Source organism: Lycorma delicatula, chromosome 4 (assembly GCF_047948215.1).
Source record: "Lycorma delicatula isolate Av1 chromosome 4, ASM4794821v1, whole genome shotgun sequence".
Lineage (NCBI taxonomy): Eukaryota > Metazoa > Arthropoda > Insecta > Hemiptera > Fulgoridae > Lycorma > Lycorma delicatula.
Genome location: NC_134458.1, coordinates 214445142 through 214470303, shown reverse-complemented (window position 1 = coordinate 214470303; position 25162 = coordinate 214445142). Strand labels below are relative to the sequence as shown.

Here is a 25162-nt window from a genome sequence, read left to right as displayed (position 1 = left end):
TGCTACCAGCTCCACCCAGGCTTTCACCTTGGCCCCCTTAATGGCCGCACAAAGGGACTTTCATGCTTGTCGGCACACAACAAGTAACTCGTCTACATCATTAGAAACTCTCCTCATTGATCTCTGGAGTTTTCTTCTTGCCATAATTGTAGCTGCTCTCCTCGTAGCAGTCTCATCAGTCCACCAGTGGACTCTTCTCTTTGCCGGTCGTCCGTCTCAACTGCATTCATCACACAACTCAATAAGCCCTTCAGATGTGATTACCGGAGCAGGGTCCGACCGATCAGCCACCCTGTCCACAATACATTTGGCCTGAAATACGTGTGCCACTTTTGTCTACGGGCAGTGATTCCTGACCTCCCACACTCCACCATGAACATAATAGCCAAGTGGTCACTCGCCAACTCTTCCTCAGAAATCCGATCAGAATGGGCAATCCTATCAGAGAACACTGTAACATCCACAACCGAGCCTCTCAACCTGCCAACAAAGGTGGACGAGAACACAGTATTATGGGTCACAGAGTACTGCCTATCTCTCAACATTCAGAGTTATAATCTCCAGTAAGTACAACAGGTTTCCTAAGACTGTGTATACATACCTCCAAGTCTATCGATAAATTGCTGAAACCTCTCATTTCCAGAATTCAGGGAGATGTAGCCCAAGACTGCTAAAGTCTGCAAGTTCTACCATCACAAAACCATTACATCTAGTAATACGGGGTGTCGCATATCTGCCCAACACATTGAGAATTGCAGCATCCGCATCTATGTCCACTATCCACGGTAGCACAGCTACTCTTCTCAGATTGGTTTCAGCCACCATAAGGAAATCAACATCTTGGTCTAACAATAACCTCCAAATGAGATCGTGAGCTATGGTAACTCTTTTTTGCATTAATCTGCATTATTTTCATTTGCGAAAGAGCTGACAGTCCCTGCTCCCAATCCAATGACTGACCACACCACAAGCAACACATCCGGAGAGCACAGAGCAGTTCGCTCTTTGATGGCCCTGACCACCACAATTATAGCATTTACTCCTGTCAAGTCCTTTGCACTGGGAGGCGAAGTGATCCTCCCAGCATCGGTAGTAATGGATAGCAAGCTTCTGCTGATTTTTGGGACTGCCAGCCCACCAAGATACAGCAATCAGCAGTCAATTTACCTGCTTCAGCAGGCAACAATATCACTATTGCATGCTGCGTCTTGCCAAAGGCAGGTCTCAGTGAGGTAACCCTCACAGTAGAGTCACCACCCAATGTCTTATTCACAGCCAACAGTACTTCCTCTTCAGTCACCTCAGCGTCCAAATCTTTTATGTGTACTATCGCCCTCCTGGTGATAAAAATCAATGAATGTTACCTCAGTATCAATGAATATGACCTCAGGAGTCTGAGCAGCAATCTTTTCCTTAAGGCTGGCAGTCGCCTTGTCTCCTTCAACCAGCCGAACTTCAATATCTTCTTAACCAGGTGAAATGTATTCCTTCAAATCTGAGGTTGAATTTTGAGGGGGGTCAAAATTTGGGAGGTAAAAGATGTAGTCAAGTGTGGATCCAAGAGGAATTTGGGATTCGGGGTATGGGTAAGGAGTTGTAAGGAAAAGAAGTTCCCGGGCCAAATCAGTAATGCTGTGAGACAGAAAAAGTTCGGTACTCACCAGCTCATGAAAATTTTCAAAGTCCTTGTTTACCAGAAGAATGATGATGTATTTTTCCTGCAGCAACTTGCCAATCGACTTAGAATTAATATTTACCAAGTAATAGGTTATGTAGAACCAATTTCACTGTATTTCTTATGGGAGATAGACCCATTGAAAAAATTTGAAAAAGCAATATTAATCCATGTCCAAAATTCACAGGCATGTTTCACAAATCACTAACCGACAATGTACAGCCAACAAGCCAAACACAAACACCAAAAAACCAAACTAAATAACAACAATCATACAACAGAACAACAGTAGGTCCACACCCTATGGGTACTCCAACTCAATGCCACTTTATATCTGCATGAAGAATTATATCGCCATATTGAGTGTCTGATATATTCAAAATATTTTGAAACAATCGATGACGTGTAGAAGACTGTTCACCATACGAGTTACAACTTTCACGACATGATCAAACTTTAAAACCTTTGCATATAAAACTTCCTGGTGGATAATGTAATGATAAGAAATAAATTTTGGAAATGATTCATCCTTAGCACAAAGAAATAGGAATCTATTATTCCTACCAATCATAGAAGGCACCCCATCTGTTGTTATAGCAACAAGCTTTGAAAGTGGACAGTTACTATCTTTGACAAGTTTAAGGAACACATTAAATATGTCTACTCCGCTAGTTTGTTCATGAAGTGGCAACAGTTTGGCAAACTCTTTCTTTACTGTGAAATCATAGAAAACCATTCGAATAAATACACACAACTGGGCAATATCAGACTTGTCAGTACTTTCATTAAATTGGAGTGAAAGATATTCACATAATTGCAAATCCTGATGTAATTGAGATTCCAAATTATTAGAAATATGTTCAACCTTAATATGTAGCAACAGTTTGGTGAGACAATTGTAGTAGACCTTTAAAGGAAGACATAAGTGCAGATTTATCTTTGTGACCTTCAAGCAGAGTTTCAAGCACTGATCATTTCTTCTTTTACTACTTCACCATTGCTAATCATTTTTTTCCTTTTAACTTGTACGTAACCGATTTTGTAAGAAGCTTCTGTCAAGTTACTGGTGTCCTGAACAGGTTTCGTAAACATGGAATGTTACAATTATAATTTAGATTTAAGGTCTTTCACTTTGTGTTTTCTCAGTTCAGAATTTCCTGTAAATTCTGTGTAATATGCTAGCATTGCACAATAAACACACGGATTTTCCCCTATATTCGATAAAATAATATTGGTTCTCCAATTCACTGTTAAACATTTAAGTTCTTTGCCTTTTAGCCATGTTAAGACTACACTAGATATTATGTTAAAATAATATCTAATAATTTAAAGAACTTCACTTTAAAAACACTGATAACATGTGGAATGTATAGCATATCACAACAGAGACAACATAATAAATTGTACCAGCATAACGTAGGCCTACTTCACTTAACAACTACCAAATTATACTGAATTAAAATACAAGAATTGGATGGAACTCTGAGTCAGAATTGTTAAAATGTGTCACGTTCATCTCCTTATTGGCTGTAGACTTAATTATGTTAAAAGATAGACGCAAATTGGTTTTTCTAAAACCAATCAGTTTGAGATTTATTGCAAAGAATGCTAGTAGCTTGAGAGCAGACCACCAAATAAGTGGCAATTAGGTAGTTTGTTCTGTCGAGCTAGGAGGATCTTATACTTACTTATACCATTACAAAAGAAATGAATTTGTCAACAATAATAACAAATAAATGAACACGTGTCACAAAGGCTAGTAGAATTACTTCTGTTGAACTTCTGGAAAATATAACAGCTAAAATTTATTTTTTATATCCTTTTTAAGATGTAAAATATGTTATTTTGAAATGTGAATTACTATTAAAAATTGGCAAATGGCTGCAGGTACCAAAGGATGAAACAAAGGGTGCCGTGGTGCCTGCAGGTCCTGGGTTGGACAGCACTGCTTTACAGACTAATTATCATACTACATTTATTTACTTGTGCATACATACTACACACACACACACACACACATATGCAAACAATACATACAACATAAACACTCATACATGCAACACACAGATATTTTATTGTTGTTTATTAAGATGCAATAAGTCATTTACACATAATTTTCCAATGGCATAACAATAATTCTGGCCACTGGTTGCACCTCAGCAATAGGTCCCCCCCCACGAACAACATACTTTAAAGAAATCATAATCTATATGATTCTACGTACAAGATTATACAAGAATATTTATATATTTACGTACTTAATAACAAAGTTGATGTGACTGTGAGCATTATGATTATTATACATTATCATTATTAATTTTTGATCACTATTGTATAATTGTATATTGATATTAAATGTATATTAAATATATTATGTATTCAATTGTATAATAGTATACTTGATTAAACTGTTTGTTACACTGTAAGACATTATTGGTATAATTTACTTTTGTATTATTGTAACATTTATGTAACTTATTAACTTCTTCTATTATACGAACTTCTTTTTTTGATGGGCAATATGTTAAGATTCATTTACTTTCTTTTTCTTCCTAATTAAGGCACACGCTACTGTCACGTTTTTATTTACTGAACCAGCTGATATTAAATATTATTCTATTTCATTAATTGTATTGTTCACTAACCTTTAAGTTATTAATTAAAACTGTTATAGTTAGACAAAATTATAAACATGTAATCTAAAGATAATTGTACACGTAAACTAACTTCGTGTAAATATAACATAAATTTAATAAATTGATTAAAAAATGATGTAATATATAGTAAATAAAGGATGTGTTTAATGAATATTTCAGTGTCTGGCAATTATTAGTGTATACTGTTAACATAACCGAGGTATTGCACCGAGGTTGTGATTGTTGTACAGTTCCAATGAAGCAGATATCATAACAAGAGTGCTTAACACAAAAATAGGATAAAATAATAAGCAAGAAGTACATGACAAATATTTCTCATAAATATTCTTCTGCTAGGATGCATTTTGATGATTTATTTCTTATAAATTAAATTTGTATAGCAAAAATCTGGTTATTAAATAAATTTTTGTCTTTTTTAGATTACTTTTTACATTACTAAATTATATGAAATTGAGCCCAAAATTTTTTGAATTTCATCGTCTTGGACCAATTACAGATAGTCTGTTACGAGCATTAAATATTATTTTTAAACAATATAGAAATCGTAGTATTACAAAATGTGGAATCAAATTGTTAACATCAATTTTGAACAGGTAATAATTTTTCTCTGTATTAATATTTTATATTCACTAATATCTTAAAAATTAAATTTGTTAATAATTTACACTGAATCATAAGTAGCTTAACTACACAGTATCAAGGCAGTATCAGCAGCCAAGGCTGCTGATGTCTAAGGTTGATTAATATTCCTATTTTTAGATGATTAATATGCTAATTTTTATTAATATTCCAGACTGACTCAAGATAAATTGTTCGAAAATGGCTTAAATATTTCTAGATACAAAGCATTGGTGGCATTAGATTTTGGACAAAACTGAAGGGGGAAGAGTAATTTTTGTCATTTTGAATTTTTTATTTTTTGTGTAGCAGTTGTAGAAAATTGAGCTTTAAAATCCAAAGTTTTAAAACAATCTTAACAATCCTTAACCTAATTTTCAACCTCATTGAACAAGGAAGATCACTGTTCCCATTTCCCCCTCCTGACAATAGCTATACAGGGGTTCTGGGAGGTGGTGACCAAACTTAACTGGTGGCTGATCTAGGACACCAAAATAAACAAAAAAATTTGTGTGAGCAAATGAACCTAATTTTTTTTTTCCATTTGTCCTCCCCATTATCTTAAGAACGGATTAATTATCATCTTAAAAATTTCGAAACTTATTTGTTGTAAAATTTTACCTTAGGGAGATTAAAAAATGGTGGGCGTTAAATTATATAATCATTGCATAAATATTAGTTTTATTAAATTGAGTTATTAGATAAAATGTTAAGCCTTTTATTGTGAAAAAAGTAAATATTTATTTGTTTAATGTTTAAGTGGATCGCAAAAATTATGTGTAAAAATAGGCACAAAAATATCAAACTGCATAATTTTCCACTCTGAACTGCTACAAAAAAAAATCCTAAGGCGGTACCTATTTCACATTTTATTAGTTTTCTTTTAATATCATTAAACAGATATGTATTAGTGTAAAATTTACTTTAAATGTTTCCTTATAAGAGAATCATGCAATGGGTTAACTTTTTTTTTATAATTTACTTTACTTTACCAGCTTTCAAGTTGTGGCTGTAATTAAAAATTTTATGTGAATCAGTTGTCAAGCAGGTACGTTGATTGAAATCCAAATGTTTTTAATAATAATTTTGATGTTTTTTTCTTTTAGCAATTGTATTCTGTATATGGTATAATTTTGATCAAAATTTAATTTGGTCAAGTGGGAGTAGTTAGGACCCAAAATATTTTTACTAAGAATTTAATTTATTTTTCAACTATACCTTTATACTGAATAATCTTTAAGCTAAAAATGTCATTTAATCAGTGTCAAATTGTACCCAAATTTTTGTACTGAACATTTTGATCTTTTTTGCAAAATATTGCATAAAGTCATTAATATTTAAAAACCTTATGACATATTTGAAAAGTAAATCTGTCAAAAGTAAAACCAGGAAAGTTATGAAACCCTTTGCCAGGTTTTTTTTAACCTTATCATATTCAATTTTTTTTAAATTTGTCAGTTTTTGTTAAATTTTTTTTTCAAATAATAAACAGAAAACTCTACACTTATATCTCATAGTTATTTATATGTTTAGATATATATTATGATGATGGTGGTGTTGTGTGTGTATGTGAAAGTATATGAATGCACGCGCATGTGCATGTGTGTATTTTGCTGTTTGTATATGGCTGTTTTTATTAATATTATTTCTCTTTTTCATAATTAATTTTTCTTATTGGATCACACCTACCTCGGTTTAATTGATTTTGTATATGGGTGGGGAGTCCCTTTACAAACCCAAATTCTTCAGTTTGTCATGTGCCACACTTAAAAAATTTTATGATTTTTCCTAAAAATTTGCTGTGCATTATGAATCTTCTGTTGTAGTTTGTAGCTTTGTTGGTCTTGAATTTCGAATGATGGTCTATTTGTTTGTTGGTTTGTACCATCAAAAAAAAAAAAATTGGATAAGGTACCATTTTTATTTTTCCTTAATAATATATAAGATTTCATGTCTGTACATCTATAAAAATCTTTCATCAATCATAATCTGATCTTCTATATACTTTAAGATGACATAAAAGAGAAGGATGCATGTGTAAATGTACTTAAATGTGTCGGCACATATGTTGGTGCAGGGACTGAAAGCCTATGTACTAGCATTTTGCATGCATTGGCCTCTGTTACAAGCAAACTAAAAACATTTTCTGTATGTCTTTTTGGTATGGTAATTTATAAAAAACAGGTTTCAAAAACTTGCTGTGGTATACATAATTGAGTTTTATTCTAAATTATATATTGATGTGATATAGGCCTACTTCCTGTTGTATAGCAACTAATAATAGTAGAATCATTAATGAATCATACATGACTAATGTCTTATTTATAAATTGTTGTAAACACAACACGCAATTCTAAGAATTTCATTTACTTATTTTTAATGTACTCTAATCATTGCGCTGTGAAGAATCATATGTTGCACATTGCTTGTAATTATGTCCTAGAAGTGGTTATTATAGAGATATTTATTGTGGTGTATATTTTACTTAATGAAATGAATAGCTGTTAGTGATTTATTTTTACTATTTGTTGTGATGTTTTCTTTTAAGACTTTGTCATAAATCAGTAATTTAAATATTTAATATTTCAATAGAGTTATATTCTTTTAAAATGCCCAATTTAGGAGGAAAAGGTACAGTAGTTCATAGTCAGGTGAGGGAAATTGTATTCACTGTTTACAATCTCATATTACAAAACAATACTGGAACCAGAATAGTGAGGAAAACTGAAATGCTGAATACAGTTGTTTAAGCAGCAAAAACAAACAGTCCAAAGAATTATAGCAGAAGGGAAATCAGATGAAACTGAAGAGCACAGACATTGAAATGCAAAAAAATGAAATTTCCGTAACAAATTTACCTGTTTAGTGAAGAAGGAATACCGGATTATGTGCACAGATGAAACCTATGAAACCTACATTCACAGTAATCATGCGACATCAAAATCATGAATAGACACAACAAACCTTCATGAGGGACTGAAAACACTAGTATCCAAGAGCTCACTATTAATTGTTCATGCCGGCTGTAATAAAGTATTCATTAACAATGCTTTACTTACACGACTCAAATAAGAAAGAATATTATCACAAATCAATGGATTCTGAAAAGTACACAAAATAGTTATGGGAGAAGTGTATTCACAACTTGCCACGTAAAATGGTCATTGTACTAGATAACACATCGAATCAGAACATTCTGCTACAAAAGCAGCCAAATTCTGACTCTTTAAAAAGCTGTGTGATAAAATGTTTAACCAAACAATGAATCAACTGTTATTGTAAAGTTACACAAAGAACATAAAAAAAATTTCAAATAGATGACATTTTTGAAAATTATGGTCACAGTTCTATGTTTGCCACCTTATCACCCTGACTTAAATGCCATTGAAATGATTTGGAGTTAATGTGTTGGATGTTCTTACGTTAGCTGAAGAGAAATTTCATAGTGCTGAAGCTGAGTGGAGCAATGTTTGTGAGCATGTTGTCAACGTTGAAAAAAAATACATTGAAGATGAACATTTATATGATGTGCACATCGACAAGTTTGTGATAAATGTGAATTCAGAATCGGACATGAGCTCTTTAGAATCTATTGATGACAGCGATTTCCAAATTTGCAAGCTACAACAATAAAGTGAGTTGAAAAAATAATATTAATTGGGATACTAAACTAGTTTTAACTAAATAGCATCATATGTATCTTTGGTTATAATTTCATATACCTATATTAAATTGACAGTGTTTTCAGTTGACCTAGTACTGTGTCAAATGTTTGCTGAATGCATTAGTAGTTTTTTGTGCTAACTTAAGTGCCGATAGTTCTACTAAAAATGATTAAATGTCGTTATATGCGTAAACTAATTATTTACTACTACCAATATGTTATATGATTAACAGGTTAAAAAGTAATTTTTCAATAAACCTTTTCAGCCACATTTTTGTCACCATGTAACTCTATAGCAGCTGCCACAAAAGAAAAAGCTTGCCTTTGAAAATTATATCTTAAACTACTTAATATAAAAATAATAGAAAAAAATTAAATTTTATATCATTTTAAATCTTGTTCTTTTTTGCATTATTCTTCATTGCTCCATTTTATTTTCAAAAAACCTTTAGGAATTATGACAAATTACATATAAAAAATTTGTTGTATGTATTTTAAGATTTAATACTTGATAATTTCAGAGTAATGGGTGTTTTTTTTTCGATAGGGATTGCTGTCATGACTTTGTTTTGGTGACATTTTGTTTTGTCATATCAGATCAATGAGCATTGGCAGAGATCATCATTGAAAAACTGTCACTGCAAAAATGTTTACAAATTGTGGAATATTATTTCCAAAATCAATGTTCTGTTCACCAAACATACAGAGCACTTTAAAATTGTTATGATGCACATAGTCATCCGTAACAGTAACTTATTTGTCGAACTATTGATAAATTATGAACATTTATTCTACTTGATGAAAATCCAACAAGACAAAGAACTGTACGTGCGTACAGAGTATTAAAAACTTTTGAAATTACATTTTATTATCTCTCTGTTATCTGCAACTGTCATGTTTTTCAATGCATAACTGCTATGCACTGAAGTGTCTTCTATGCAGTTCAAAATTTCTAACCAAACATTTTGGTGAAAGGATTTCTTGAATACCTAGCATATTTAATATTAATATTAACAAATTTTAACTTCTTTTTTTTCAGAGAAAACCAAAGATATTTCATACAACATATCTTTAAAGAAGAAAGTTTGTTAAATTTTATCAAAAAATTATATTCTAATGAATATGGTAAAAAAGATGCACATTGTTATCAAGATATATTAACATATACTTTACTGCTCTATGGAAAATATTATGACACTGATAATTGTACTGATGTAATCAATATTGCTGAAGCTTCTATCAAATCATTATTCAGAAAGATTAAATCAAACAGTTTTAATGAAAATGAAAAATTAACATGTATTTCACTGCTGTGTAACATAATTAATTTATTACTGAGGTATATCTCTATATTAATTACCTGTTACTATATGTTCCTCCCTCTATGAATCATGAGACTTTGCCAATGGTGAGGGGGCTTGAGTGCTCAGTGATACAGAATAGCTGGACCGAAGGTGCAACCATATCGGAGAGGTATCTGTTGAGAGCCAGAGTAAGGAATGATTCCTAAAAGAGGGCAGCAGCTCTTTCAGTAGTTGTTAAGGACATAGGTAAGGATGACTTAAACAGCCATATCAACATCACTCAATCCTCTGAGTACTGCGCAGCTGAATGGAAAACTACAGCTGCTTTTTTTCCAAGAAAATGTAGCTCTCAGCATTTTCATACAAAATGATGGAGGTGCCTTCCTTGGTAAAATATTCTGGAGGTAAACTAGTTCCCTGTTCGGATCTCCAGGTGGGGACTACTAAGGAAGGGATCACCAGAAAAATAAAAAATAACATTCTACAAGTTGGAGCGTGGAATGTTAGAAGTCTAAAAAAGGTTGGTAGGTTAGAAAATTTAAAGAGGGAAATGGATAGGATAAATGTGGGAAGAGGAAATGGTCAGGTGATTTTAGAATAATTAACTCAGCTTCAAATAATGGGCATGTAGGAGTAGGTTTTTGTAAGGAACAAGAATATAGGGAAAAGAGTAGAGTATTTCAAAATGCATAGTGATAGAACCATTGTAATAAGGATAAAATCAAAACTAAACCGACAACGATTGTTAATGTCTATATGCCTACAAGCGTCCATGATGATGGTGAGGTAGTGTGTATACAAAGCAATTAAACACATAAAAGGGGATGAAAATTAAATAATAGTTGGAGATTGGAATGCAAGCACTGGAAAAGGCAAGGAAGGAAATATAGTGGGTGAATATGGACTGGGCAAAAGGAATGAAAGAGGGAATAAGAGGGAATAAAGGAGGGAAAGAGGGAATTTATAGAATTTTGCACCAAGTATAATTTAGTAATTGCCAACACCCAGTTTAAAAATCATAATAGAAGAATATACACATGGAAAAAGCCAGGTGATACTGCAAAGTATCAGATAAAGTTAAGCAAAGATTTAAAAATCAACTCGTCGACTGCAGAACGTACCCTGGAGCAGTCATTGATAGCGACCATAATTTAGTGATAATGGAATGTAGATTGGGGTTTAAAAACATGAAGAAAAGGTGTCAGATGAATTGGTGGAATTTAGAGAAGCTTGAGGAAGAGGAGATAAAGAAGATTTTCTAGGAGGACATCGCAAGAGGTCTGAATTGGAGTATTTCGGCTTCCTTCGGGAGTGCCGCCCACTCCGATCGGAGTGGGAGTACTTAGTTCACTGACAGCTTCATTGTGAGTTTGGCATTAGTGAAAGTTGTGTTTTATTGTCTTGGCGTCCTTTAAAAACAGTATTTTTATAAGGTACGCGTACCGGTTCCGCATTTTTTTCTTACAACGTCATACAAAATAGCGGATAAACCAGGACCTTCAGGACGGTTCTTAAAAAAATCTGGTGATTTTAAAAAACGTAATCAGTTATCTAATGATCAACTAATTCATTATTTAGAAAACAGTGATATAAGTGACGATAGTTTCCCTGATACTGACATTGATCTATCAAGTTCCAGCACTGAAAACGAAGATGAGGTTACACACAATGTCTCACCCGATATGGTTTCACCAATTGATATCAATGTAAATTCAAGTAGTGTATGGAGTGATACAAAAAATTTACATGTACGAAACAACAGAATTTATTGGTTCCAATTCCAGGCGACGGCAAACCCCTAGATTTTTTCGAGTTAATCTTTCACGATAATTTTTGCAAACTGTTGTCCTATTGAGATAAATGAATACGCTGTGGAAGTTTTTTGCCGACCAGGGATAAAGGGAAGATCTCGTATAACGGATTGGAAGGAGTTAACATTAGAAGAGTTATAAGTTTTCCTAGGTTTGCTGCTTCACAGGTACTATTTCATTGTCCCGACTGAATGACTACTGGAAGTTCGATCCCCTTTTCGATATTCCCGTTTTTCGAAATTACTTGTCACGGAACAGATTTCTTTTAATATTAAGATGTCTGCATTTTACGTCTAATCATAATGATGATGATCGTTTAGGAAAAATAAGAACAGTAATTGATTTTTTATTAAAAGAATTAACAAAATTTAATACCCAGGCAAACAGTTGTCTCTATATGAAGCTATGGTTCTCTGGCATGGCAGATTACAATTTCGCCAATTTATAAAAAATAAACGCCACAAATACGGCATTAAATTGTATATGCTGACAGAACCAAACGGTTTAGTTCTTAAATTTCATGTTTATCAAGGGTCCTCTGATGTTCATAGTGGTGCTGGTCACACAGACAAAGTAGTATTGCATTTACTGGATGAGAAGTTACGAAATGGGCATGCAGTGTACACTGATAATTTTTATAATAGTGTGGGTTTGGCTATGAAATTATTAGAACACAATACATACTGTACTGGAACCCTTCGAGCAGATAGAAAGAATAACCCGAAAGAAGTCATCACTTTAAACCTGAAACGGGGGGGGGGAAATAAATCCATGTTTTTTAATGGAATTCATGTCGGTAAATGGCGGGACAAAAGAAATGTAACATACATTTCTACTGAATTTGGGAATGAAATGAAAATGATCACAAACAAAAGAGGAGTAGAAACTGAGAAGCCAATTGCAATAATAAATTATAATAAATTCATGTCTGGGATAGATAGGCAGGACCAAATGACGGCATATTATCCGTGTAGTCGTAAAACCTTACGATGGTACAAGAAACTTTTTATACATGTATTGCAATTAGGTGTTGTAAATGCATATTATTTTCACAACCAGTATGTTAAGCGTGGACGATTGTATGAGTTTCGTTTGGAAATAATCAGAGGGTTGTTGTCATCTTGTACATCGATACCAGTACAAACGTAACAGAAAACAATCTTACAGAAAAGAGTATCCACCGGATTAGCAAAATCGAAAAAAGGGCTAAAGAACAAAAAGGATTGAAAGAAACGAAGCGAGTCAGCAGGAAGAAATGCAAGTTAAGCAGAAAGAAAAACGTTAGAAAGCAAACTATTTACGAGTACAAGATGTGTTTTGGAAATCCAGGTTTATGCATAAACTGTTTTGATGAATATCACAAAATGTTAAACAAAAATTGATGTGTAATTATTTCATTTTATTGTACTCAATTTAATTCTTTTTCCTTTTTAAACTTAAAATGCCATAATCAAGACACGTTTTCATTATCAGATTAGAACAATTATTTTATTATTGTATTTTTTTTTTAATTTAACTTGATTTCTTTTTAATTTTTTAAACTTTCAATTTATTAATTCATAAATATTAATATGAAAGAAATTAACTGTTATAATTATGTAATTTTTTATTTTGGTGGTCAAGAAAGAATTAATGTGTCTTAACACATGTAAAAGCATTGAGCTTGTTCTACATTTGTAATTTGAAATGGTTTATAGAACATAGATTTATGTGATACCTAGAGCAGTGGCACTGTGGAACTTCAGCAATCCCCTATTTCCACTTGATATTATCGATAACATTTAATATAATGAATCCTTTTTTCTTTAATTTTTTCTTTATACTTGTAAAATATATATAATCCTTAAACGAAATGTCAGTAGCCATCCCCCAGTTTATGAAGATACAAAAATTTTTGTATAGAACTGTGCGCTTTACAGTCCCAGCGACGTGATGTTTGGCTGTTGTGCGCATGCACACATAGGAAGGGGCATACGTGGCTGCAAGGGAGAGAGCACTGTCGCTCTCATAGTGCCGACCCTGGCATGCTAGTGGAAGGTAGTTTTTCTTTACTCCGCATGTGTATGGAACGTTCCTTGTTCATTCCTAGTTGGTGGAAGGAATATGAAAGTGGTTTAGTTGTTTTTTCAGTAGTGATCAGAAGATGGCAGAAAGCAAAGGCTCTTTGATTGTCAAATTTGTCCAAAAACACGCTGGAAGGGAGTAAGAGTAAAACCTAATTATTAACCACAATGTGCTGTAGAATTAGATTATTATCCTGCTTCCAACTATTCTATTTGATTCATTTTTTTTCGATTATGTTATTTTACAAAAAAATTTAACCATGGCCTTGAAAAGGCCCAGAAAAAATTTTCTGGAACAGCAGCCCCACTAATTTTAGCTACGAGCCTGTCACTGACTTAGAGTCTAACTTCCAGGAACAGGCATAATTCTTAAGAATGAATTGGAAAATTTTTACCCATAATAAAAGAAGTACATTAAAATCAATAATTTCACATTTGTTTGTTTAAATAGAAACCGTAACAAAAATTGATTTCCTTCAACCATTATTAAAAAGCGCCCAAGAACAGACATAGGCTTTCTGAAGGTACACCTTGAAATTGTGATCTGTAGAACTTAAACCATTCAGTCAGAATTCTGCTAGAGGGTTAATGGTATTAAGCTTAATATGAATTGTAACATTTGACTGCTGGTATACAAGATTAATCAAATTTTCTCATTGCAAGATATGTATTAATAATTTATATCATAGATGATTATAAAAAAATGCATATTTAAGTAAATGAGCTGTTTTCATCAGCTCAACTCTGACTGATGGTCAGGTTTGTTTGTATATGGTGAATTTAATGAATGATGTTAGCAGTGGTAAAATTCTTTTAGACTTTTTTCTACCCCAAACAGATTAGTTTCACCTTAATGAGTATTGTTGTTTCTCATAAAACCATTTCAAATGGTCAAATTGCATTATTATGCTTGTGTAATATGAAGATTTAAGTTAATATTTGAATTAAATTTTTTGTCCATTAAATGTAATAGTTTAGTTTTACTTTTATTTTTAAAAGTAATTTTACTTTTTTTCAGGAAATATGTAACAAATAGTGTTACCTTTCCATTAGTCAGTGTGATTTCCTTCCAAATAAAGTTCCTCTTCCATTTCATTGTAAGTACTTTTTCTACAAATGTATTTTTATTTGTATTTGCCTAAATTTTATAAATTACACTGATAAACATAATTTTTGTTTCCTAACATGAGATACATGATTTTAATCTGTTTTATGATGCTGAAAACGAATATGAACTCAGAATCTTTTTTATCACCCACCATTTTGAAAAATTTTTAAATCTTAAAGGATTTTTTTTCATTTTTCAATGTACAGTTAGCATTTTAAGCTGCTATATTGTATTTTGTTAGCTCATCTTTTATTGTTTAACTTTAACATAATTTGTAAACTGTAAATAAACAATATTAGACAAAGAATTAAATCATATCACAGTCACACATTATGATATCATATCTAATATTGAAGAGTGAGTCTTCATGGACGAGATTAATCATGTCTGTGTAGGTCAAAACATGTAGCAGAAAACACAGCTGTGCTGTTTGTATTAACCACTGGATTTAGGAATGAATTAATTTTGTTCAGTCTAATTGCTGTCTTAAGTTTGTTAACAGTGCAATGTCATAATGCCTGAAAATTGTGTAAATATGTAAATGATGTGGATGCCTTTTGTTATGTATGTGGTGAGTTTACTGTAAAATCAAATAGAAAAAAAACACTACACCTTTAATTAAAAAAGTATATCATTTGTACTTTTAGTGTAAAATTGGTAATCAGGATAAGACGTAGGCTCCTCATATAATATGCATTAATTGTTCTGTATATTTAAGAGGATGGCTGAAAGATACACAGAAGGCTTTGCCATTTGGTGTACCTATGGTTTGGCGTGAACCAAAGGATCATATAAATGATTTTATTTTTGTTTAACAAGTGTCTGGAATTTCTAAAACATACAGTAAAATATCCTTCATTGCAATCTGCAATCAGGCCTGTACCTCACAGTGAAATTATTCCAGTTCCTGAGCCACCTGTGAATGTATGTTTCAAAAGCAGCAATGAAGAATCAGGCAGTACTGAAGAAGGCAACAATGATTTTGATTTTGGATTATCTTCCAATAAGCCACATCTTATATGACAAGGTGAATTAAGTGACTTGGTTAGGGATTTAAATTTATGAAAAAATCAAGCTGAACTGTTAGGATCAACACTGCAAGGTTGAAATTTACTTCAAAAAAATACAAAAATTCCAGACTTTTGAAGCCAACAAAAAGAACTTTCTCAGTACTTTATTGATGAAAATAATTTGGTTTATTGCACAAATATTGATGAGCTTATGTGCACTTAGGAGAAGTTCATAAACCTGAGGACTGGTGCCTTTTTATAGATTCGTCTAAGTATAGTTTAAAAGTGGTTCTAGTACACAACTGTAACAAATATCCTTCGATACCAATCACTTATGGCATTAATTTGAAAGAGACATACGATGTGATGAAAGACATTCTTGAAAAAATAAATTATAAAAAACATAGCTGGAACATATGTGGTGATTTCAAAGTTATAGCTGTTTTGTTAGGCATGCAGTTAGGCTATACTAAGTACATGTGTTTTCTTTGCAAATGGGAGAGCCAAGCTAAGGATAAACATTATGTTACCAAAGAGTGGAAGAAACCAGACAACTTAACTCCAAATGGGAAACATCTGAAGGTGGAGTGATCCTCTCCCCCTGCATTGTGACTTGACCGACGTGTGCAGTAAATGAGTGACGCCGGTAAAGCCAGAAGCCTCAGGTACTTCACCTCGTTCTGAAGGACCACAGCGTATCCATTGATCATGAAACAAATATAATCCAGCCTCTTGCCTCCTTCTACCGGCCAGCAAAACCACCCTGGTTTTCAGGGGGGCCAAAACCAGACCCTGTCCTGACAGCCACTGGTCTACTAAGGCAAAAGATTATTTCCGCATCGTCCCTAGTGACGACTACAAGCACCAGATCGTCCGTGAAAGCTATGGCAGAAACTCCGTAGGTAGATAGGTAGGTCGGTATAACTTCCTAAGGTAGGTCCAACCACCGAACCCTGTGTTACCCCGCATTGCTTATCGAACCGAATCATCTGTTCACTAGCCTTTCATATGCCTTTTCTGTCTTGTAGGTATCTCTGTAATATCCTACAGTGGTAGGGGTATATGCCTTTTTCCTTAAGCGCACCAAAGATAGCCGCCCAGGACACATAATTAAAGGCATTCTGGACATCCAGGAGGATCACTACAGGGATCCAACTGGATGTCCAGAAGGACATCCAGGCGGCCAATGGCAAGGTGCCATTGGCCGCCCACTCCGCCAGACGCATAATGTGATTAGCTACGTCTATTGTAGAACGGCCTGCTCTAAAGCCAAATTGCCTGTCATTTAGGCCACCGCTTGCTTCCAGTTCTGATTGTAGTCGTTTGAAGAGAAGTTTGTCAAACAGTCTAGGGAAGCTGTTACTTAAATACAGTGGTCTGTAAGCTGTATCTTCAACGCCGCCTGGTTTCTTAACAAAAATCAGTCTGGATCTTCCGACCCCGGAAACCGTCAACCTAGTCAAATAGCTAGTCCAAAAAAGCGAGATAAACCTTCAAATCCGTGTTGGGGGAGTGGTAGCATGAATAAATTACCACCTCCCCCAGATCAGCCCAAACGAATCCCTTACCACATTCAAAATTGACCAATGGAATCTCAGACATGAGTCACAGTTGCTATCAACAAGCCATTTGTCCCCGATAACAGTGTTCCTGTTTGGCTCTGCAATTACTAACAAGCCTGCGCGAGTTGTTAAGCCACCTGCCAACAGTTGTCGATGGCCTGTTTATATCTGTTTGCATTAAGTTGTATAATTCTCATATCCGTTTGGAGCATGCATCACTCGTTGACCTGTGGTCCTCCGAACCGCACAGAATACAGGCTACTTTCTCCGTACACTGCTGTCGCCTGTAGCCCGGCTTGCCGCATTTAAAGCACAGGCCCGTACGGTCGGTACTCTGGCATCGTGGAGACGTGGCACCTGTAACATCCGCTCTCCTCCTCGCGAATGTCCACTCGACACTGCACCCATCCGATGCGCACCCGCTTTTCTATTAACTTCCTGGCAGCTCGCAGGGACATGATCGCCGTGGCCTTTTGGGTGAAGCCGAAAGTCGGGCGCAGGAAGGTCCACCTAAATTCTTCTTCTGCACCCAAGGCAGCCATGATACCGTCTTTGACAGTTTGTTCGTCTGCATTGACATCTATATCTCTGAGGTGTACCATTGTACGCCGTCGGTTTTAGATCTCAGGCTAACAAGTTAATAAAACTTTTTTGAGGGATTCGGCAGCCTTCACGCTCTTGATACGAATCTGTACCTTCTCGTTGTTGCCTCTTCTGACCGATAGCACGTTCCCCACCTCGCTGGCTGGAATACGATCCTTCATTGACCGCACAAGATCGCCATACGACCTTCTTTCTTTTCCCTATTTAGCCTCCGGTAATTACCTTTCAGATAATACTTCAGGATGAATGATATGTATGAGTGTAGTCTTGTACAGTCTCAGTTCGACCATTCCTTAGATGTGTGGTTAATTGAAACCCAACCACCAAAGAACAGCGGTTTCCACGATCTAGTATTCAAATCCGTGTAAGAATAACTGACTTTACTAGGACTTGAACGCTGGAGCTCTCGACTTCCAAATCAGCTGATTTGGGAAGACGCGTTCGCCATTAGACCAACCCGGTGGGTTACGCCATACGACCTACCAGGGGCTTTCACCAATAATGTAAAGATCCAACCAATCGATCCCAATCGTCCGTACCAAAAAATTCACCAAAAAAACCAACCAAAAATTATAAAATCGCAGAACAAACGAAATACACGTCCCCACACTGAGTGAGTTCATCCATTCGACAAATAAACCTAACCTAACAAAGATCAATTTATTTTGTACCTTTTCTTTTTATTTTACAAATTTAGCTTATTGATAATGTTTATAATCTTTTTATTTTGGTGCAGAGAAATTACAAAGGTATAGGTATCCTAGGTCCTGTACATTTCACCTGATAGTAAACCAGGCCCTGATCATATCTGTAAAGAAAGTCTGCAATAAGGAAAATCAATAAAAAAATAGTCCATGATAATTATCATATCATACACTTAAAATAGTTTAGCCATACTTAATTAAAATATTATAATTCAAAACTTAATTTTATTTAATTAATTAAATTTCCTTATTGTTCTTTTGGGTTTAAATTAGCAAGGTTTTAATGTATTTTTCTTATGTAAGCAGAATGTCCTATTGCTGTCTAGAAAACCATTAATTCCCAAAAGGTTTGTAGGTAGTTATCACTTTTTTCTGTTTATTTTGAATAATTATAAATGTTGTTTGTTATGGAAGTGTAACAGTTATTTGATTGCATGCGTTATGATCTTAAAAAAACATTTATGTTAAATCCTTAATAAAATATAAATTGAGGATTAGATTTTAAACCTCGATTTATATAATGTGAATATTAGAGAAGTAGAAGAAATATTCAATGTTTTTAAATTATTTGTTTTAAAATAGTTTTAGCCCTTATTATGCATTACAAATAAAGGTACTGCGCCACAACTTTTAAAAGGTACTATATTTTATTTATTTTATTAAATCGTTTTGAGACTAATATGATAATAAATATTGTAAGTTTTACAAGTAAGTAAGTAATATTTTAATTTTTTATTTATACCCATAAGATTTGGTTTATTATTTTATCTATATATATATATATATATATTTATGTTTTTTTTTTACATAAACGACCATTGCGATATACAATTATATTCAGGTTTTCTTGCAAAAATTTTGTTTGAATAATTTGTGATACTTGATTTTACTTTTTTTTCACAGATTGTAAACAAAGAACACAGGTTGGTACCAATAATCAGCCAGTGTTTGTTAAAGTTTTACGATAACTTAGAGCATAAGTATAAAAATGAACTTATTGATTATTTAACCAAAAAAGGAATTTTAACATTTTTAATAAATGAACGTGAATTTTTTATGTAAGTAAAATGTTCTTCTAATATAGATCACTTTTTTCATAAATAAATATATTTTATAATACGAGTCAGTTATAGGGTTTTTGTAAAAAAAGGATGTTTTAAGAATTATTTCAAACTTCATTTAACATTGTTTGTTCCCAATAGTGTTACCTGGTTATTTGTTGAGAAGAGTTGTTTGATGGGCAGTTAATATCCCTACTTCTACATACTAATCCCAATTATTTCAACGTTCTCATGTTATGGACTGCTATCGGGTAGAATTTTCTCAAAATGCCCATACCTTAATATCTTATTCTTTAAGACTTTTTCTTCACACTACACACAGAGCTGCAGAACACTTCACTATATATATACATACACTACACAAATTACAACATATACCCTTACACAACTACACAGCAACATTCTGCACTATTTCTTCTTTCACTTACACTCGGTGGTGAAACGCAACGAAACGCAAACATAATCCAAGCTGGAAACTATTGCGCTGATGGGTAGATGGCTCTACGTAGTGAATCTCAAACAATGTCCTCTGGACATCTGGGCAAGCCTAGTTGCATTTAGCTCTAGCTCCAGTACGCGTGTGTGCTCTGTTATATCACCGTTACACGTAGGAATTATATAGAAACCCCTATGATAGTTGGTGGTCCATCTCAAAAAACCAACACCCAAATTCAAGTGAAAAGAACTCACTCAGCACTGTCTGACGAGGATAAAAATACTGTTGATGAGAACCGGCTGACTGTTGATGTATCCCGTCCACAGTATACGAATGTATAATTTGTTCTTAAACACAATGAGGAAGAAGGCTCTCTTCAAAAAGTCTCAAGAAAGTGGTTCAAACAGGCTCAAGTGGTTCACCTAAAGATGTCAGGAAATTGAGAGATGGCATGATACTTCTTGAGACAATTAGTGACGATCTCTGTTGCGTCTCACTAACATGGGTGGTATTAACATAAAAGCGGATGCCACAAATCCTTGAATACCACCTGAGAAGTAATATTTTGTCGGGATCTTTTGGAACTTGATGTCGTGAGATTACCGATGAACTTCATCCCAAAGGTGTTGTTGAGGTGAGACGAATTAATAGACATCAGTGCGGAATAAAGGAACCTACTGCCTTTTTTATATTGACGTTTAACCTTCCCGTATCATCGAAGAAAATCAGAGTATGTAACATGTCCATTCGAGTGCGACAACTCATTCCCAATCCTAGGCGATGTTTCCAGTGTCAAAGATATGGCCGCACTACATCTTGCCAGAACACTGCAAAAACGAAGGCCACAGTGACTCTGAATGCCAGGAGGATTAAAAATCTGTTAACTGTGGGGTATCACATTCAGCTTGCTCACGAGATTGCCCCACCTTTAAAGAGAAGATATCTCAAAATTTGTACCGAGCAGAAGCTATCATTTCCGACCGCACGAAAAGAGTAAAAAGACGCTACACTCCCCTTACCTAGTAAAACCTGATGTCTCTTTTGCAGCAGCTCGGATTGCCTCGCTCATAGCTATTATTTCAGAGCTAACAAAAAATACAAACAGGAAGAAAAGTATTGGTAGAAAGACCGAAATCCACTTTAGTTGGTACAACAACAAATAAAGTTTCAGCTGTACCAACAACGCAGCAAATTGCTAAGATTCCTGTGAAGGGATCAATTAAAAAATTGTTGCCTGGGATGGTATCTCCGGCCTCCCAGACTTCCAAGTCCCTACCGTTTTCTCACGATCTCTTCGAGAATATAGAGGCCGATGAAGTGCCTGAAGAAGCAAAGCACTTCCTAAAAGTTATAAGCAAAAAGAAATACCAGATTGTATTTGACAAATAATATGCACGTACTTCTGTAACAACAAGAAAAGACTATTTACTGGTACAAAAATTATTCAATGGGATGTTTGTGGTCTCCGTTCCGCCGTGAGGATATTGAAATCCTACCAAAGGAATAAAATTCTTTAATACTGTGTCTTGCAGGAGACACGCCTACGTCCCCAGGATGATGTGTCCATTCGCGGATACGTCTGCGAAAATCATCAGTCAAACTGAGGGTAGAGGACACGAGGGTGTAGCTGTTTTTTTTAAGGAAACTGTAATAGCCACTCGTGTTCCACTAGCGACAAACATCCCTGCACTCGCATGAAGATATTAGCGCCAGTCAATACAAATGTCTACAACTTACATCTTCCCTGACATTCCGATATCAGTGAGGATGATCTGTCAAATCTGTTTTCCCAGATTCCTATACCAACCCTAATAACTGGCGAATTCAACGCCCATCATCATTCTTGAGGTCATTGTCATGTTCTCCCAGAGGCGATATAGCTGATGGCTGAAACAGAATTTAGATCTCTGCTTGTTGAACGATGGATTGTGTACGTTTGTCATGTTCATCGGGTACATCTTGCATCGATGTGTCGTTGTGTTCATTCGGGGCCTTCAGTAACTTTGCGGTGGCCCTCTGCCTTGTTTCAGTTGCAGCAGCTTGGTTGCACGCAAAATGAGATTGAGACTCTCTCGAGCTATTTGAGCAACAGAACCGTCGTCCTTCATAACGGCGGTTCGGAAGTAGGAAAGATCCTGTGAAAAGGTTGTCCACAGGGCAGTATTTTAGGTCCCCTCGTCTGGGTCGTTGAGTTCAACTCTTTAATGCGGTTGCGGATGCCCAGTGGCTGCCGTATCATGGCTTATGTCGATAATGGGGTGCTGCTGGTCGACGGTAACTCGCGTGCTAAGATAGAACTCAGAGTGACTCAGGCATCTAAGGTACTAAGGTTGTGGAGTCTTCAGCATAAGATAGTTTTCAGTGCGGAGAAAACCACTATGATGTTTCTTAAAGGTCGTTTAGCTTCGACCCGTCGCAGCTAAACGACCACGCGGGTCGTGATGGACGGCCTTCTGATTAGGTATGTTACCGTTCAGATATATCTGGGTGTAATCCTTGATGAGAGGCTTCAATTCAGGTAGCACTTTCATTTTGTCGCAAGGAAGACTACAGATGCCTTCTTTGATGTTCGTAGTCATCCATCCCGATTGCCTATTGAATTGTCGTACCATGTATATTCTTTATAAAGGTGTCCGCGAGGTCATAATGTTGTACACTGCGCCCATCTGGGCTCATCGTTTATAATTTCAATGTTATAGGGACATTTTACTGCGAGCCCGGCGTCTTCTATTATTAGCTGTTGTCGAAGGCTACAGAACTGTCTCGAGAGAGGCAGTCTCTATAATCGCCGGCATAAAACCCATTGACATTCTAGCTACGGAACGTAGCAAGCGGTATATTTTTAAGAAGGAAGGCTTTCTTACTTCTGGGCATATGCAAGAGATTGAAGACCAAAGTTTTGACTCTTGGGAAGTTCGGTGGAACGATTCTTCTACTGATCGATACACGCATGGTATATTTCCAAATGTTAGGAAGCTGCGAGCAGGTAAGTGGGTTTCCCCCAATCGGTACATAACTCAATTCCTCTCCGGACATGGTGCATTTAGGAATAGTTTGGGTTGGTTTTGACTGATTCGGGCTTGTGCCCGGACTGTAGGGTTGATGACACTGTGGACCATGTCCTTTATGTTTGTCCCCGGTACGAGGCTGAACGTACCAGAGTTTTTAGGGAGCTCGAGAGAGTAAATTCCTATCTTGATCTGCGAGTCAACTGGAAGTGGCTGGCTTCTTCCGATTCCTCTCACTGAGCAGAGAACGACTGAAGCGGTATAAGTAGAGTAGCACCCTAGGGATGGCCTGGACAGTTGATTGGCCGGTAATGTTGGTGTAGCCGAATGGTATAATGCTCGGCCCCGAGCAGTTGACTGGCCGGAGGTAGGCGTGTTGGGATCGAGCCACGGTTAGTTAGAACAAGTAAGGTGATTATTATTATAATGTTTGCTGTCGGCGGAACGACAACTGCACTGCCGAGGGGTATGACGCTACACCTCACGTCTGCATGAATGCAGCCGTGGGGTGTAGCGGTCGTTTTGACGAGGGCAGTTAATTTGAATGAGCAAGCATCGCTGTTGGCGGGATGGTGACTGCACTGCCGAGAGCATGGATTCCATGCAGTCGTGAGGTGTAGCACCATCTCGACGATGGTAGTTTAAGTAATTAAGTAAATGTCACGCGGGACTCTGCGATGGAGCTGAGTGGGAGTAGGAGGTCTGTCCGCCTCTCCCTGGAAGAACAGACCAGAGTCCATAACTGTAAAGTTAGGGGTATGAACTGTAAAGCTGAGTTAACTAAGGGAACTAGGAATAAATTTCGTTGTTGCGAACAATTTCTAGTGGTACGTTTTTATTAAATTCCCTCGAATTTATGACATTTACACACAACTGGCTCTATTAAAGTGTAGAACTAGGTGCGGGGTTCGTGCTTCCGCGAACTCTGTTAACTAGTTCAGAGGGTAACGAAGTAGGAGATTGTCTGAAAGAAGCCTACAGCGAAGGCGAAGATTGAGTCGTTAACTCACTGATGCAAATCTCTACTGAGGTATTTATATGCTGGCATCCCAATGAGGCCTGGTCTATTACTGTGAGATGTAAAAAGTTAGAGGGCAATAGACGACTCCCATTAAAGCCCATCAGGCCTAGGAACGGATGGTGGTGTGTCGACCAGAATCGTCACAAGGTGGGTGTCTTCCTCTACAGGGGTTGGGATGTCGTTGTGTTCAGCAAACTTGCTCCCACGTCTTACCTGGTGCGTTTCCAAAAACTCTTTGGAAGCGATCCACCAACTTTCCATGTTTACACATCGGATTCTCGATAACGCGAGTGAATTCAACCCCTTAACATTTGGAACGCCAAGGCGGCCTGCTATTCCTTTGTGGGATGAAGACTGCATCGTCGAGTTTTCCAATGTGCTACGGGAAAATCTTGTTTGAATTACATCGAATCCATTTCTTGTACACCATCTTTTGTATGGAGCAAGGTTCGAACCATGTGTGGATCGGTACATTCATTCATCCCTGCTGATTAGACTGCGGAGACCTTGTTACCTGACAGTTGAATTCGCAACCACATTTGGAAGGTCGTTCAGGGCAGTTTCACTTACATCATCGTACTGCCCTGAGTTTGTGAGATATAAGCTGCATGTAGAAAATATCCCTTTGGTGATTGGAGACTCGCTAAATGAACCAAACATTCCATTTCCTTATTTTATGAGCTAATATATGCCTTGAATAATTCTCATGACACTTTCCCTTAAAATATCAGTCTCAGTATGTAATCACAACTCCCAGATAGTGCACATCATCTTCTATATATCTTTAATAGGGTATTCTCTTACCAGGTGTTTTCAGGTTCTTGTTCAAAGGCACTATTAATCCCCGTACTGAAACC

At 35.7% G+C, this 25162-nt stretch overlaps 1 long non-coding RNA gene across 1 annotated transcript; it reads left to right on the top strand.

The window, feature by feature from the left end:
* Positions 1–9659: 9659 nt before the first annotated feature.
* On the top strand, positions 9660–19781 carry LOC142323018 (uncharacterized). Its single transcript, XR_012755998.1, has 3 exons — positions 9660–9953; positions 14811–14889; positions 19683–19781. It is a non-coding gene; the product is annotated as an uncharacterized LOC142323018 (long non-coding RNA).
* The last annotated feature ends 5381 nt before the right edge of the window (positions 19782–25162 follow it).